Source organism: Dermacentor silvarum, chromosome 4, assembly GCF_013339745.2.
Source record: "Dermacentor silvarum isolate Dsil-2018 chromosome 4, BIME_Dsil_1.4, whole genome shotgun sequence".
NCBI lineage: Eukaryota > Metazoa > Arthropoda > Arachnida > Ixodida > Ixodidae > Dermacentor > Dermacentor silvarum.
The window spans coordinates 154,998,377-155,012,652 of record NC_051157.2 but is presented as its reverse complement, the minus strand read 5'-3'; positions in this window follow the sequence as shown (position 1 = coordinate 155,012,652).

Below are 14,276 nucleotides of genomic sequence, written 5' to 3'. Positions count from 1 at the left end.
AGAAAAAAGTAAGTGGCTGCGTTCTTCGGCTTTTTTCTAGGGGTAAAATAAATAATTCTCCAGGCTGATTTCAGAGAAAAACGCTTATCGCGCTTATCCTATATTTCATACATAAATGTAATGCCGTTCCCAAATGTATGACGGACCGCTCAAGTCAGCAGCTTGTACATTATAAACGGCTGCTTTCAGTTATTCGGTGCACTATCATAACGATCATAATGAAACAGTTAAAGGAACGGCATGCCTCACATACACGTAGAGATGTGCAGATCTGTTGCGTTCGTTGAAGAAGTGTGGTACCACATGAGGCACCCAGTTTTAATGGGTTGCAAACATGATGAGACTGTCAAAAAAAAAGTTGTCCTTGTCTGCATCAAGTGAGCAGATTTACAGGCTGCCCCAAAACAGGGCGTTTATATTGAATGACAGCTAGAAACTTGTTAAGCAGGACTTATTAACACCCATGCGTTAATTCTCTCAGAAACTGCGCCTCTGCGCAACAACCACGACTCTCCGGCAGCACCTATCATCCGGAATAACAGTCCTCACTTCCATCGGTCCCTCACCTTCGAGACTTCAACAGTGCTGTTATGCGTTACATTCGAACGGAAACGACTATTCGGCGTCGTACAGTGTATCAACAACACCTGCGCGCGCGCGCGCGCACACACACACACACACACACACACACACACACACACACACATATATATATATATATATATATATATTGTACCGGAGCACATCGGCACCAGCTCTGTGCCAGCCAGTGTGTGGAAGAAGACGTTGACGATCGTGTGGTTCGCGCTAGGTTGGTTTTCAACGATCCGGCTTGTTAAACCGCTTTATCAAGTCTACCTGCAAAATACTCTTGTTGCATTTGGTGGAGGTGCTGGGTAGTCCCCTTCAGCGTCCTGGAACTCCGCAGCCGTACGCTACCATCTGCCTTCACAATGACCGAGGACGCCGGACCCTCGCGAGCTTCTCCCGCTCCCACACGATCGTCAACGTCTTCTTCCACACACTGGCTGGCACAGAGCTGGTGCCGATGTGCTCCGGTACAATATATATATATATACGATGTTCTTGCCTGCTTTGGATATTATTTCTGCGAATGAGAGTTTTATGTGCAGTATTCCCTAATAAGTGTGTTACAGCAAACACGTGCGCTTATTCCGGTCGGGAGTTCTCGCTTTTTCCATTCGTCCATTTAGACTGTTTGTTATTTTTTCCTTACATATATATCGTGAACATATATGTCTATGTACCCTTCGATTTAATTATCTAGAAATACATTGGTCATTCTTCGCGCCACGCAGGTCATTAAACCTAGTTTATTTCACTCTAATGCTGTTTTCTTCGATGATTTTCCCTGATAAACATCCACCAACAAGAAGCGTGCGTAAAATGACACGATATTAATAATAAAATTACGTAGCTTCATGTTGCAGAGATACCAGTTACTTTTAGAAGACAGTGGTAAAAACAGCAGTTCACCTGGCTAAAACTACATTTGGTACCGGCCGTCAAGAGTCATGGGCTCACCAAAGCAACTAAACATAAAAAAAAATGTACTGCACAGACGTTCTGCGAGAAAACCTGGGCGCCCGCCAGCGTCCACGTAGAGAACGCGCGCTCGCTAGCAGACGACGCGCTTGACAACGACAGCAAAATTGAAGACGTCGCGCTGTGTAATCCATGCCTCAAATATATATGTTTGGCAAAATGGTGTAAGCATAAATTTGCAGTTGAAATAAAGCACTATTTTAAGAGCTACTATGCGCAATCGGCCTCGGCGCACGCAGCGAAAGTACGTTGAATATGCCGCGGAGCGCGTTTCCTCCCCAATCCAGTTCGCTCGCAGCGCCCTCACATAATTTTTCCACACGCGGCGCCTCAGCGGGAGAGCGCCGTTCGGCCCACTCGACCATTGTCTAGTACACTCTAGTTTCAATGGCGGCGAAGTGCCCATGCGGCCGGTGCACTGTCGGTTCGTTTGCCATCTTCACTGCCTGCCGAAGTCGCCTGCTCAGCTATTGAGGTATGACGACTACATCGATCTCTATTTTAGCCATTACAATAACGGAATGTGTTTTGTTTGCAGGTGCCATCAAGCCCTAAAGTGAGTGAAAAGCCGTACACGCGAAAGAAAGCGCCACTGCACACAAACTTCGGATCTCGCACCGGCAGCCAGCAGTCAACGGCCCGAGTAGCAAGTCAACACATCTTCGTAAAGAAACAACTGTTTATTTCCTAGCAGCGCAAACGTGGTGTTCGCCGGTCGGTACCGCGCAACTGAATGTGCAGGCTCCAGAAAGTGCGCGACGGCGCGCGTCGGCCAGCGGGAAGCCGCTCCCTGCTTGGGAGCAATGTGACACGCGTGTGCCGGCCAGGGTCCCGCGCGACGAGCAGGAGGTAGGCGCACACTATGTACTGTGCTGCCGTTTTGTGGTTTCTGCCACACGTATATTCTTGCTTGTAACTGTTCTTTTCTTTATTCTAAAGCTTGTGCCTGTAATGAATCGTCGTAGGGTTTGACAGTACAAATAAGTAAATGTGATAATCGAACACCTCATTTAATGGTGTTGTCTTTACCATGTTTGTTACTCTGTTTAACATGCCGAAAGGAGTTTCTATTGATTTTTTTATGTATTCGCGCTGTCCTAGCTTCAGTCATGATATCTGGATCTGTCAATTTTCTTTTTTATCGGCGAGTATATTTGTTGTGATGAACATTATTCATGTGTGCATTTTGGACTTATGTTTACGCTAGCAATAAAATATTTCTTGTGTTTTGAAGCTTGTGTGGGCCTATTTTTTACGTTTAGTTACAGCAGAGCAGTGACAGTGAAATGCATTGAAGCACCCGACCAGTGCATTTATATATATATATATATATAGTGTGTGTGTGCTTGAATGCATTCCATTATTCATGCTTCAAGGTGTGCGCACACAAATCTATATATACCTTGAAGGTCCTGTGAATGTCCGTGTTGGATATCCACGTCGGACGTCCTACGGGCGACCAATGCGGTTACCTTTGGATTTCCCAGGGACGTCCCTCGGACGTACGCTGGACATTCACGGATATCCCACGGACGTCCGGAATATCCAAAATGGACGTCCGTCGGGCGTTGCCCGGATGTCCGTGGTTACTTGGGAATAGCGGGGTTACGGGAAATAGCGTTACCGTTCCGCAAGCGAACTTTGCAGAAAGAGAGTTTTAGTATAGCGTGATAGCGTAGTTTACGTGCGGGACGCTATTCCATTACGCTTTGAATTTCGCATACACAGGGCACCTAATTCTATGTGTGTGTGCGTCCGGAGAGTGCGATAGGCAGCGCAATGGAAGCCAGGAGCGCGTTGTATTTTTACTTCACATGTCCGTCGATCTGCAACGAAACAGACAAGCAGTACAAGCTGTCTACCATAGCCTCCGAAATCCTCCAATCTCAGAGGCCATATGCCGTCGTCGCGCCTATCTCCCGACTTTAGCGACAGATGGCGCTCGGATCCCAGAAAAATATTTCGTTAGGCTTAGGCGCGTTCGAAACGAGAAGCGATCTCGAAAATTCCTCAAGATTAGCCATAACACTCTCTCGGCGAAGCGACATGAGACTAAGCAAAAGCCGTTTACGCAGTCATTTGCTACGAACGAAGTGAATTCTACAAACGCCAAATTCAGTTCGAAGCGGGCGGCCGGGACCGCCGCCATGTTTTACGTACACTACGTACACACGCTAATACGGTAACGTTAAAGGGCAACTCCGGCGATTTTTTGACCGTGTCGAGCTAATAAAATATTTAGCTTCCCGAGATCCTTCTGTGACGCACCTGATAGGAGAATTGTACCGCAAATTCGAAAATAATTTTAAATAAGCAGAAAAGCGCAAAAACGAAACCGAAACCTGAGCAAGCAGCCGAGTGCACGAACCTCTGCCTGTGACGTCACGAATGTATCCCCGGCGGGGAAGGCGCGCAACGCACGCCGGTCTCGCCCGCGGGGCGAACGAAACCGGCGAAGAGCAGACGCTCAGCTTATTCGTGACCGCGCCGGACTTTCGGGGACCTTCGGGTTACATTGCAAGCTGCACCACCTATTCGGATCTGTCAAACAGTGACAGTTATGATTCAGACGAATTCAATAGCCACGAATCGCCGTCCTCCACCACTAAAGCCAGCACCCATGCGCAACATACCGCGCTGCGACATGAGGACCAAGGGTAGCCCTAACCACCACTGATCTCCACTAGGGTTGCTGGATGGCGCTTCGAGCTCTCCGGCGCGCGGCCACCGGAAGCTCGACCGCTCGTCCCGGAAGTTGGGCAAATGGCCGCCGTGCAAGCATAGCTACTGATGCGTATGGGCCGGTGTCGCTCGCATTTCATCGAAAAATGCCTGCTTGTTGCGCCATAAACTGTACAAGCAGACCAGAGAAGTCGTCTGGCAAAACGTTTCACTTGTAAGTATTACGATATTATGCACAACATACGCGATACGTAGCGAAACACTCGTGTCGTATCAGTGTCAGTTTTACAGCTGTTCCTCTTGTTACGCAGATTCCCTCGCTCTAGGCCGGATTTGCACCAGCGTTGGGTCGCAAACTTAAGAAGAGACAAATGGACACCATCCCCAGGCAGCAGGCTTTGCAGTGACCACTTTACTGATACTTGTTTCGTTAGAACGGGCGCACGGACTCGGCTACAGCCTGACGCAGTTCCCACGTTGTTTTCCTTTCCAAAGCATTTGCAAAAGGTACGACAGGCCTCGACATAATAAATATAATAACGTTAAGCCGTCGCACTTCGCTCGTTTAGCGTACGTATACGTATAACTTGCCCTGCAGTGAATGCTACGTTGATTAGAAAAAATCGCCTGCATGTGCGTGACCTTCTTTGCACATCTTTGCATGGCGTCTTTGCCAGTGACGTGCTACACATTAAAACGGCAAACAAGAACATCTTCTTCGTGGAGTTTGTGACAAACTATGTCAGAGGAAGCGTTTTCCGAAGTGACACTGAAAAAAAAGTACTGTAAACAATAAAACGTAATTATTTTTTTTTAATTTTCAAGCACTAGTAAAGTTTGTTGACAGGGCCTTTTTTCATCAGAGGCCTTCCATATTTCTGGTGCAATAAACAGTTGAAATTCATCTGTGTACATTTATGTTGTTTTTGTTTCAATTACGAAGCTGCAAGCATATTTAAAAATTAATCTGCATACATTAATGTCAACCTCATTTCCAGGGACTGCGTGGCCGGTAACAAGGATAAAAACATTGTAAAATAATCGTTGATCCTTTGGTATAATTGCAGGCTTCACACTCTTGCTGAAGCACATTTTGTCATGCACTCCTCATTATCATTTGCTAAAACTATCACTAAAATGCTGGTTAAAGCTGTAACCACTTGGCAAATCTTGGTTGGAAATGCCAGTTTGCAATAGGAACTGCATGTGCACACTGGTTGACTGTCCCTGAAAGATAGTAATAAATGTGTTCATAAAGCCATAAATTTTCCGTCTGGAGCAAAACTTGACGTGGGCACCACTTTTTGTCTGCGATGATAAGAAAGCTAATTTCAAAAGAATATACCACGGCCTGGTTACAAATATTTTTGAATTTCTTTGCTTGCTGTACTGCGGAGGGTTCTAGTGGATTGGCCTTCAAGGTTATCCGAGCAAACAGTGCCCAAAGTCATTTTCACGTTATTTTTCTTCTCGGCATGTAGCAGTCCCCACAATCGATATATACTGTTATCAGGCAGCTTCCCCCGTTTTGATATCGACCTCGCTTATTGTCTTTTCATACGCGTGAGTTGATTTCAGCTAGTCTAAGTGCCTTCGCGACTGTTAATTTATAAGACGTGCGTCCTAACACCAGTCGTAGAGCTCGCTAGCGTGAATCCCGTTCGAGCTGCGCCTTGTCCGCTGAAACCAAGACACAAGTGACATTTTTTTATGTTGCGCCGCTATATTCTGCTCCATATTCACCTCGCATGTTTCGGTACCGTAGACGTTCTGATCTCAACGAAAAGTAATCTTCAAAAGCGCAATATCGTGTCAACTAAATGCCAAAATTTGCAATTAGGAATGGTAACCCGCGGCTGCGAAGCGTAGCAGACGCCCGACTTCCGGGACAAGCCTTTCAACTTCCGGTGGCCGTGCGCGCGCCCGGCCGCAACAGCAGCGAAGCGCCATCCAGAAACCTAGTGGAGATCAGTGCTAACCACTGATATACGCGCTGCTTGCTATTTTAGGTGTTTTACCCCTCTCAGGGAACCGCTTCGCCTGCTCACTGTAAAATGTGGAGCACGACTTTCCACATTTGTATCCCACAAGAACGCCGCTGACAGTCCAAAGCGCCGACCGGTGCATTTGTTTACATCTGCAGGTACAGCGACCACTCGTACGTCGTTCGCTTGAGATACCCGCTCATCGGTGACATCAATTAATGTCAGAACATATCAAAACACTTAGATATTGTGCATATAAGCACCGTTACATCACTCTGGGTCGCGCTGATACGTGCGACCAGACACCTTCGGAAACAGCGAGCGGGAGACCGTATAGTAGGCAAGCGTTGTGCAGCCTGCTTATCATTCTTCGTATTCTCTTCATGCACACAATTAGTGTTCCGTAAACTAGACATAGATTGGGACATTGCGCGTATGATCGTTCATTTAGAGACTGTATAGTTTTCTCGCGGAAACGCCGATGTCATGAAGTATGACATCGTTGGCAGCTGAACGAGATGGTTGTTTACGCATGCTGTATCGAAGGGGCCTCCGCTTGCTGCCCATTTGGGATACGAGGCAAACAGTGCACCTCGTAAGCTAAATAATTAGTCAGCATAACAATAGGCAATAATACACCCATGGATTTGCGTAGTCATATTTCATTTAGGGAAGCGCCGGCGAGTGCATGCGACTGGCCGCATTCGAAAACGGCAACGTATGCGGATGTTGATCGCGCGTCGTGTTGTCGCTTCTAGCTTTTTGTGTGTGCACTGTACGAAATGAGGAATGGTTTATTTCAAATCCGTATGGTCAAAACTGTACAGAAGCAGCTTTCCTCATCCTAATAGCTTAATTAGCTTCATATCAGTGGGTCTGGTCCGCCAGCAGCAGACGCACGAACTCGGCCACTGTGATAGGCCTAACCTCGGCTGAACGCGATCGGCATCGGCTCAAACTGTGTTTGCGGATGGCGAGGGCTGAAGTTCGTGCAGCCAACAACGCAACACCGCTTGCCACCCCGCATCACTTGCCCATCCACATGGATTCCATGTGGATGCAACTTCTCGCGACAGCAACATCTCACGCCAAGCACTAGCTCACGATCGTCGACTCCTGCACGCTCTCGTCGCTGTCGTCTGCATGATCCCGGCATGCTCTGCGTGGACTATTCCTGACGTCATACACAATGTGGCCTATAACTGAGGAGGAGGTAATGTAGGGTGCTCGAGGCAATAAATTAAATTCATTTGTAAAAAACCTGTGCAACTCACAAGCCTGCTTTTTTTAGGACATGGCGGATGTATTCAGAGGAACAGACCCAGCGAATTTCATCGACATCCGTTGACATCGAAAAATCGCCGGAGTTGCCCTTTAACTCTGAGAAATAGCGTGCGCACGGTAAACGGTATGGGTCGGTTAGCGTTCTGCGCATGCGCACTTCGATCCCGCTATTCCGGTACGCCCGCTATTCCGGTAACCACGCTAAACTAAAACTGTCTATTAAGAAAGGTTAGGCTTCAAAAGACGAGCGTTGTTTTCGTCTTTAATGCTAGTGCTGTCTTCAACAGTTTTACTGTTTTGTGAGGTTTTTCTTTATATCGCCTGTTTGTTCCTTTTGTGAAACTTATTCTCAACATATGGCAGCTGTATTGGCATGTCTTGCATTGTGCAGTGCACCCATCTTTTTGTGTTTGCGTTCATCAAACGTTGCGAAAAAAATGTGCATGTGCTTACTGAGAATATGACTTGAAAATAAAATGTTTCGTCTCTTCCAACACTTGTCACGTTTATTTAAAATGTCTGCATAAACACACAGTGGCATCGTGTGCTTGCTGCTCTGGCGGTACAGCTTACACGAAGCTACTTACACGAAGCTAATATAGCCTCCGGGACGAGCACTCGCACAAAAGCGATCTTGGAGGCCGTGTAATTTTTCTGATCACCAGAAGATAGCCTTCGAGATTGGTTTTCCTGCAGTCTCAATCTCTGAGTCTGCGTAGATTCCACACACCCGCTAGGTGCGCTGCGAACCAAAATCGGCTAGGGTTCCTCGATGCGTGCGCCCCCCTCCGCCGCCGTGGAGGGTGGAGACAACCGCGTCGTCTGCTACGGCGTCCGCCATTATGATGCCCTCTCCGCAGGCAGCCTATAGCCAGGATAGGCAGCAAGCGTTACTTTGCGCAGCTGCACGTAGACTTCGTTATGTAAAACGTGTGGTACTTTAACGATATGACGAGAACACAAAGTTTTCGCATCGGCAGCGTGAAGGTCTCCTATTTACGTTCTGTAATCTTTATTTTTAGAGCGGAATTTGCAGCCGGTCTCGCTGGCAGCGGAAGGCTACCATACACGCCAGCTGCGTAAACACCTTAAGATAGCGTCTTGTTGGGCTATATATTGGTTAAACGTGCGAAACACACACACACACACACACACACACACACACACACACACACACACACACACACACACACACACACACACACACACACACGCGCGCGCGCGCGCGCGCGCGCGATTCCCATCGCATTTCGTTGTGTGTGTTTTGCGCCTTCAACAAAATTGTAAAAAACATTCGTGTTTTCAAATCAGTCATTAGCTACCCCATTTATGGACTGCATGCTGCAACGCAGGGTATTCTGAATTTTTTTATTTCGTTTACCGTCCTGTAAATGTGCAGATGGGTAAAAATTGTTGAATACATGTCAGATGATTTGGTGCTCTACATATGGCTTTTGTGGCATTAAATCATGGCTCTCATGCAGGCATTGACTATGAAACCTTGTTGAGCATGTTTTCCGCAGCAATATAGCTTAAACCGGTAACTGTTATAAAGCAGTCGGTCATCGATATCTTTAAAATAAAGCGGCCACACGGCTTCTCAACGTAGAGGAAACAAAATGCATTCAATACATAGCAATTTCTCATGTCGTAGATTGTTTATTTGGTTGAGAATTTTTTCAAGAACAAGCGCTACAACTCACTGCAAATTAACTGCAGCGCATGTCTTGCTTCCACTCCCACTTATTCTCGTGGCTTCGAGCTGGCGCGACATGCATGTCACGATTTTCATGTTATTAGAACGTGTCACCCATGGTCGTCAGACATTGTTGTCTCGTCATACCAATTTTGGTATATATCAAGTTAACGAAACGTCCGCAAGAGTACCAAGACCGTGGCACGCAAATCATGCCGCTCATGACATTCATGCTTTGATTTTCATGTTATAACCTGTCATTTATGTTCGTCATGCAGTCATCTTGTGGCATACCAATTTTCGTATTCATCCCATTAACGAAACGGCCAGGGAAGCACCAAGACCGTGACACGTAAATCATGCCGCTCATGACATGCATGTCATGATTTTCATGTTATGACCTGTCATTTATGTTCGTCATGCAGTCATGTTGTGGCATACCAATTTTCGTATACATCCCGTTAACGAAACGGCCAGGAGAGCCCAAAGTCGTAGGCGGCTAGATAGATAGATAGATAGATAGATAGATAGATAGATGGATGGATAAATAGATATGCTCAATGTCGCCGAAGTGCGGTAAGAAATGCTTCGCATTTAAAAGCGCACAACGTAGGCGCAGATCCTTACGCACTTGCAGCTCATGCACAACAAGTGTTTAAGAACAGCGCATTTTGTGCTATCCAGAAACGAACGAGTTAAACAGGCACGTTTACATGCCAGATATCAAGACTACAAGACGGACAAACGCTACGGGAAATAGCGTGCAAATGAACTATTACACACGGTGCACTGGTGATTACGATTAAGCCCGATCGGGATCTGATTTCTCAACAATGATCGGGTTCCTTCTGCAGCTTGGGCAAGGGAGCTGATGACGATCGAGAAATTCGATCCGGATAAGGCTCGATCCCGATCAAAAGTGCCAGTGTCACACAGCTTCAACTCCCCAAACACAGAAAGGCAATAACGTATACGCTGCACAAACAGGAACGGTCCGTGGGTTGCCACTTGTCGCGCCGGATCTTTACCAGCCACAGGAGTCGCCTCTTCGGATCTTTCGGAACATCTTCCAGCCATTTCGCGAATGGTTTGTGCACTGTGGTACGCAACACCTGGGCATTTTGCCCTAGAAGACACCGCAGACGTGTCTCACTCAACCAGCCGCGACGATGCGTGGGGAGCGCAATGGCGGCCGCCGGTCGAAAGGCGGCATTCACCCCTTCACAGAATGACTCCACCCTCCACGGCGGCGGAGGGGGGCGCACGCATCGAGGAACCCTAAAATCGGCCGCAGGGGCGCGTATTACTATTTGCGCCCCCGTACAGCGCTCGACCGCTGGCGCCACGCTGCGCCGCTCGCGCGTACCGCGTTTTTAGGTGGTTGCTTTCGCCGAGAGCGCTCGAACGCAATCATATGGTTCGCATGCTTGCCGGCTTTACAATGGTGGCTGTATCGCTGAGCATAGCCTCCTCTATAAAAGTATAGAGGAGGCTATGGGCTGAGTGGTTACGGCGCTCGCTTCCGCATTATGTGTACGCGGGTTCGAATCCTGGGAGGCGTTGGCTTGTTTTTTTTCTTTTTTTAAAAATCTTAATATCACGCTTTTCCTTTTGTTTTCCTCTCTGTTTGCCAGCGCGGTCGTTTGAACCCCGGCGCCACGGCGGAAGCCGTGGTGCCGGGCGCCGACGCGAAGCGGCGGTCGTTGGGGTGTTGCGGAGCGCAGCGTAGCGACACCCCAAATAAAAAAGGCCGTGACTGCTGCGACCGGGTCGCAGCAAACAAAAGGTGCCCAAAACGTTTGGTGCGACCCATGACGTCACGTCCGCTATAACCCATGATGTCACGTCCGTTTATTTTCATGGCGGCTGTTTTTCGGGGCCGGTCGCGTTGTGAAGCGGTCCGTATTCCGTGCCTTCTTACAGCGTAAGTAATCGATTTTTCCACTCTATATGCATGTAATAAAAGGTTGGGGCTGTCAGCTGCTTGATGTGTTGCCGTTAGTTATCTTGCGCGCATATTTGCCTCGTGGTCGCGTCAAATTGCAGCCGGCCCGTGGAATGGGCCGTGGCATCCCATATAAAGCTATAAAGCTGATCCTCCGTCAGGATCGTTAGTACGTGTACAGAACCATCCAGTAGTGTGGTTCAGTGAATGATGCGTGAAAAAACGAGGACGCAAGAAAATCCTGGCATGGTGAGCTGTTCCGCCAGATCGTGTTGAATCGCGTTTTTGCGCGAGATGGTCGAACAGCTTTGCTACTGCTTTTCTTCAGCTTTGCTGCATTTCATTTAATCATCACCTGCATTCTTTTTAATAAGACAAATGGCATTACTGCGCGAAAGAGCGTCTCGGAAGTTTCCCAACAACAGCCAATGCCGCCGTGCCTGTTGCATGCACGCTTACCAGCTACACGCTGTCCTGATGCAGTTGGAACGATTATGACGCAGTATCAGCCTGCTACTGCGGGCTGCAGGATCACGATGACAATACAATTAAAATAACTAAAGAAATTGATGCAGTAAGTGTGGTGTTCAAACGTTGCCAAGCGTGATAAGCGGACCTGCCTCGTAAGATGCGTTGAATGAATCGGCTTTCTAAAGTCAGCTTTGCCGCAGTAGACGTGTGACGCGGTGAAGCTTACCCAAAAATTATTGCAGTGAAGCATACCAAAAGTGAAAAGGGGCCGCTATCACGGGACATGTATATGTTCCTTAACTATGTACGCGCGCACTCGCCTTCGCCCATCACATTACGCGCGCCCAGGAGCGTAATAAGTGTATTGGCAGGTGTACTCACATATATGAAAACTGCCAAGAAAAGCTGGTTAAGGCAAGCTCTCTTGTCGAAACGTTTGCACCAGCCTGTTCGACCACTGTTCTCACCGCAGTTTGTGTGTTGCGGTGAAGCATACCGATAGTGGGTAGGGGTCACGCGAATCGGGAGTGTAGGGTTTCAGCCAGCGACGAACCCTACCAGTCTCAACGTTCTAGTCTCAACAAAGCACATTTTTGCGCCAGGATGACGTTTCGACAACTTTTGTTGGCTGTTGGTGATGGCACAACTCTTTTACAGACAACATTCTCTAAGCCTTTTGAAATGACAAGGAGCACTGACACCGGCCGATAATTTGACATGTCATTTCTGTCCTCTGATTTAAACAGTGCAGTCAGCTTCGCCTGTTGCATTTTTGTAGGGTAAACGCCAGTAGACAAGCAAACGTTGAATACGTGGGTGAAAACAGGCACTTTGCTTTGTTGTGTACCTGTCATACTGCTATTAAATTTTCCTTTCCTTTTAAAGTGCTTACGTACATCACATCGCAAGGAGTCACTGTGTAATTAGTGGCCTTGTCATGTTAAAAAACCAGGCTCTACTCAAGAGAGGTTGGGGTTAAGTACCTGTGAAACTTTTTAGAGGGTAGTTTTCTGAGAAGAAATCAGATGCCAGAAACAGACCTGTGGTATCCTGGGTTTGAGTATTTAACAATGGAAAGGATACAAAATACATTATATTTCTTGTCTGAAACCAACAAGTAAGTGAAATATGTAAATATATTAAATAGCATCCATGGAGCAACTGCAAGCTGTGCACACCTAGACCCAAAACGCGCTTCTCTTGCTCCAGTCCATGCAGGCTGTCAGCTGCTTTGTTGAAGCCTCTAGTACATTCTCAGTGGTGCAGTAATTTTTGTCTGCATTTTGCTCAAGTGTGCCCTAGACATAATTGAGTGATTTGCAGTTGCAACTGGACTGCAGCCTCAGCTTGGGAGACCAGTGGTAGGGCACATTTTGTAAAACTAAGCTATACATAGCATTACCAGTTTGAGCAGAGACCTGTTTATATATGTGTCGTCTTTAGAATCTAGATTTTTTACCATGAATTCAGAAAAATCTCCAGCACATCGAGTCCCTAGATTTGAAATGCTGTATAAGTTGTCTTCTTGTTCATTGCGGTTGCGCTTAACTTCTGTCCAAATAGGAGAGCACTTCTGCGTAGCACATCAAGGACCATTCTTATTAACATGCCTTCCTTTTATTTATCTTACCTACAATCAAGAGCACACGTATATAGCACATGAATGTGCTGTGCTTGAACTTGACTTACATTGCCATGTTTAGTAGCACAGTGCTCATAGTTGGTGTTGGTTCATTCAAGCTAAGCATTACTACAACCTTTAACTGTAGGTATTATGGTGTGAGAGCAGAGAAATGGATATGCAAAGACAGTTGGGCACGTTAATACATCTTTTTGTGTGTGAAAAGATGAAAGATACACAAAATGAGATAGAACACGTGCACTTTCATCTTTTCTCACAACAACAACAACAAAAAAAAAAACGTCGGAGGAATAAGGTTCCTTCACTGTGCCATAGAAACTATATGTTTGCTCTCAAATGTAATTCTGATTCGTTGGATTTGTTCTTGTGCTGTTTTTCTTGAGTGTGCTTTACTTTTTACACGTCAACGTTTCAAACTCGTTTTTTATTTTTGACAGACTGAACATCCCACGTCTTGGTTTGACTTCCTGGTACAGGATACTTGCAGTTGGCATGGAGTGGTGAAGCAGCATGGTGTACTTTTATTAAAAGCACAGATTTCACCAGTATAGAAGCAGTTCATCAAAAAAAACATGTGTGCTGAAAAATAAAGTGTTCCTACCCACATTCCTCAGTGTCTAATTATGCTTGTATCCCTGTGTTCTCTTCAGCAAAACCACTTATGTGGGGAATTGATTGTGATAAGTGCTTGTGAGAGTTTTCAGGAAGAGCTTTGGACCCTTTTTACTGGTGCACAGGTAAAATGTGCACATGCTGTAAAATTGAAACACCAGGTGGAGTAGCAAACACCAATGCTTGATGTGGCATTTGTCGGGCTTGTGTGTCGGCACATTTTCCATACAACAATATACTCTAGGACAGCATGCTAGCACTACAAAGCACCCATCTTTTATGTTAGGTATAAATTACTGCAAGCTCTTTAAAGATGGTCACAGAGAAATGCTGGCTTTAATTCAAAACTAAAGGTGAAGGAAGCTGTGCAAATGTATTGAGAAATTATGCAAT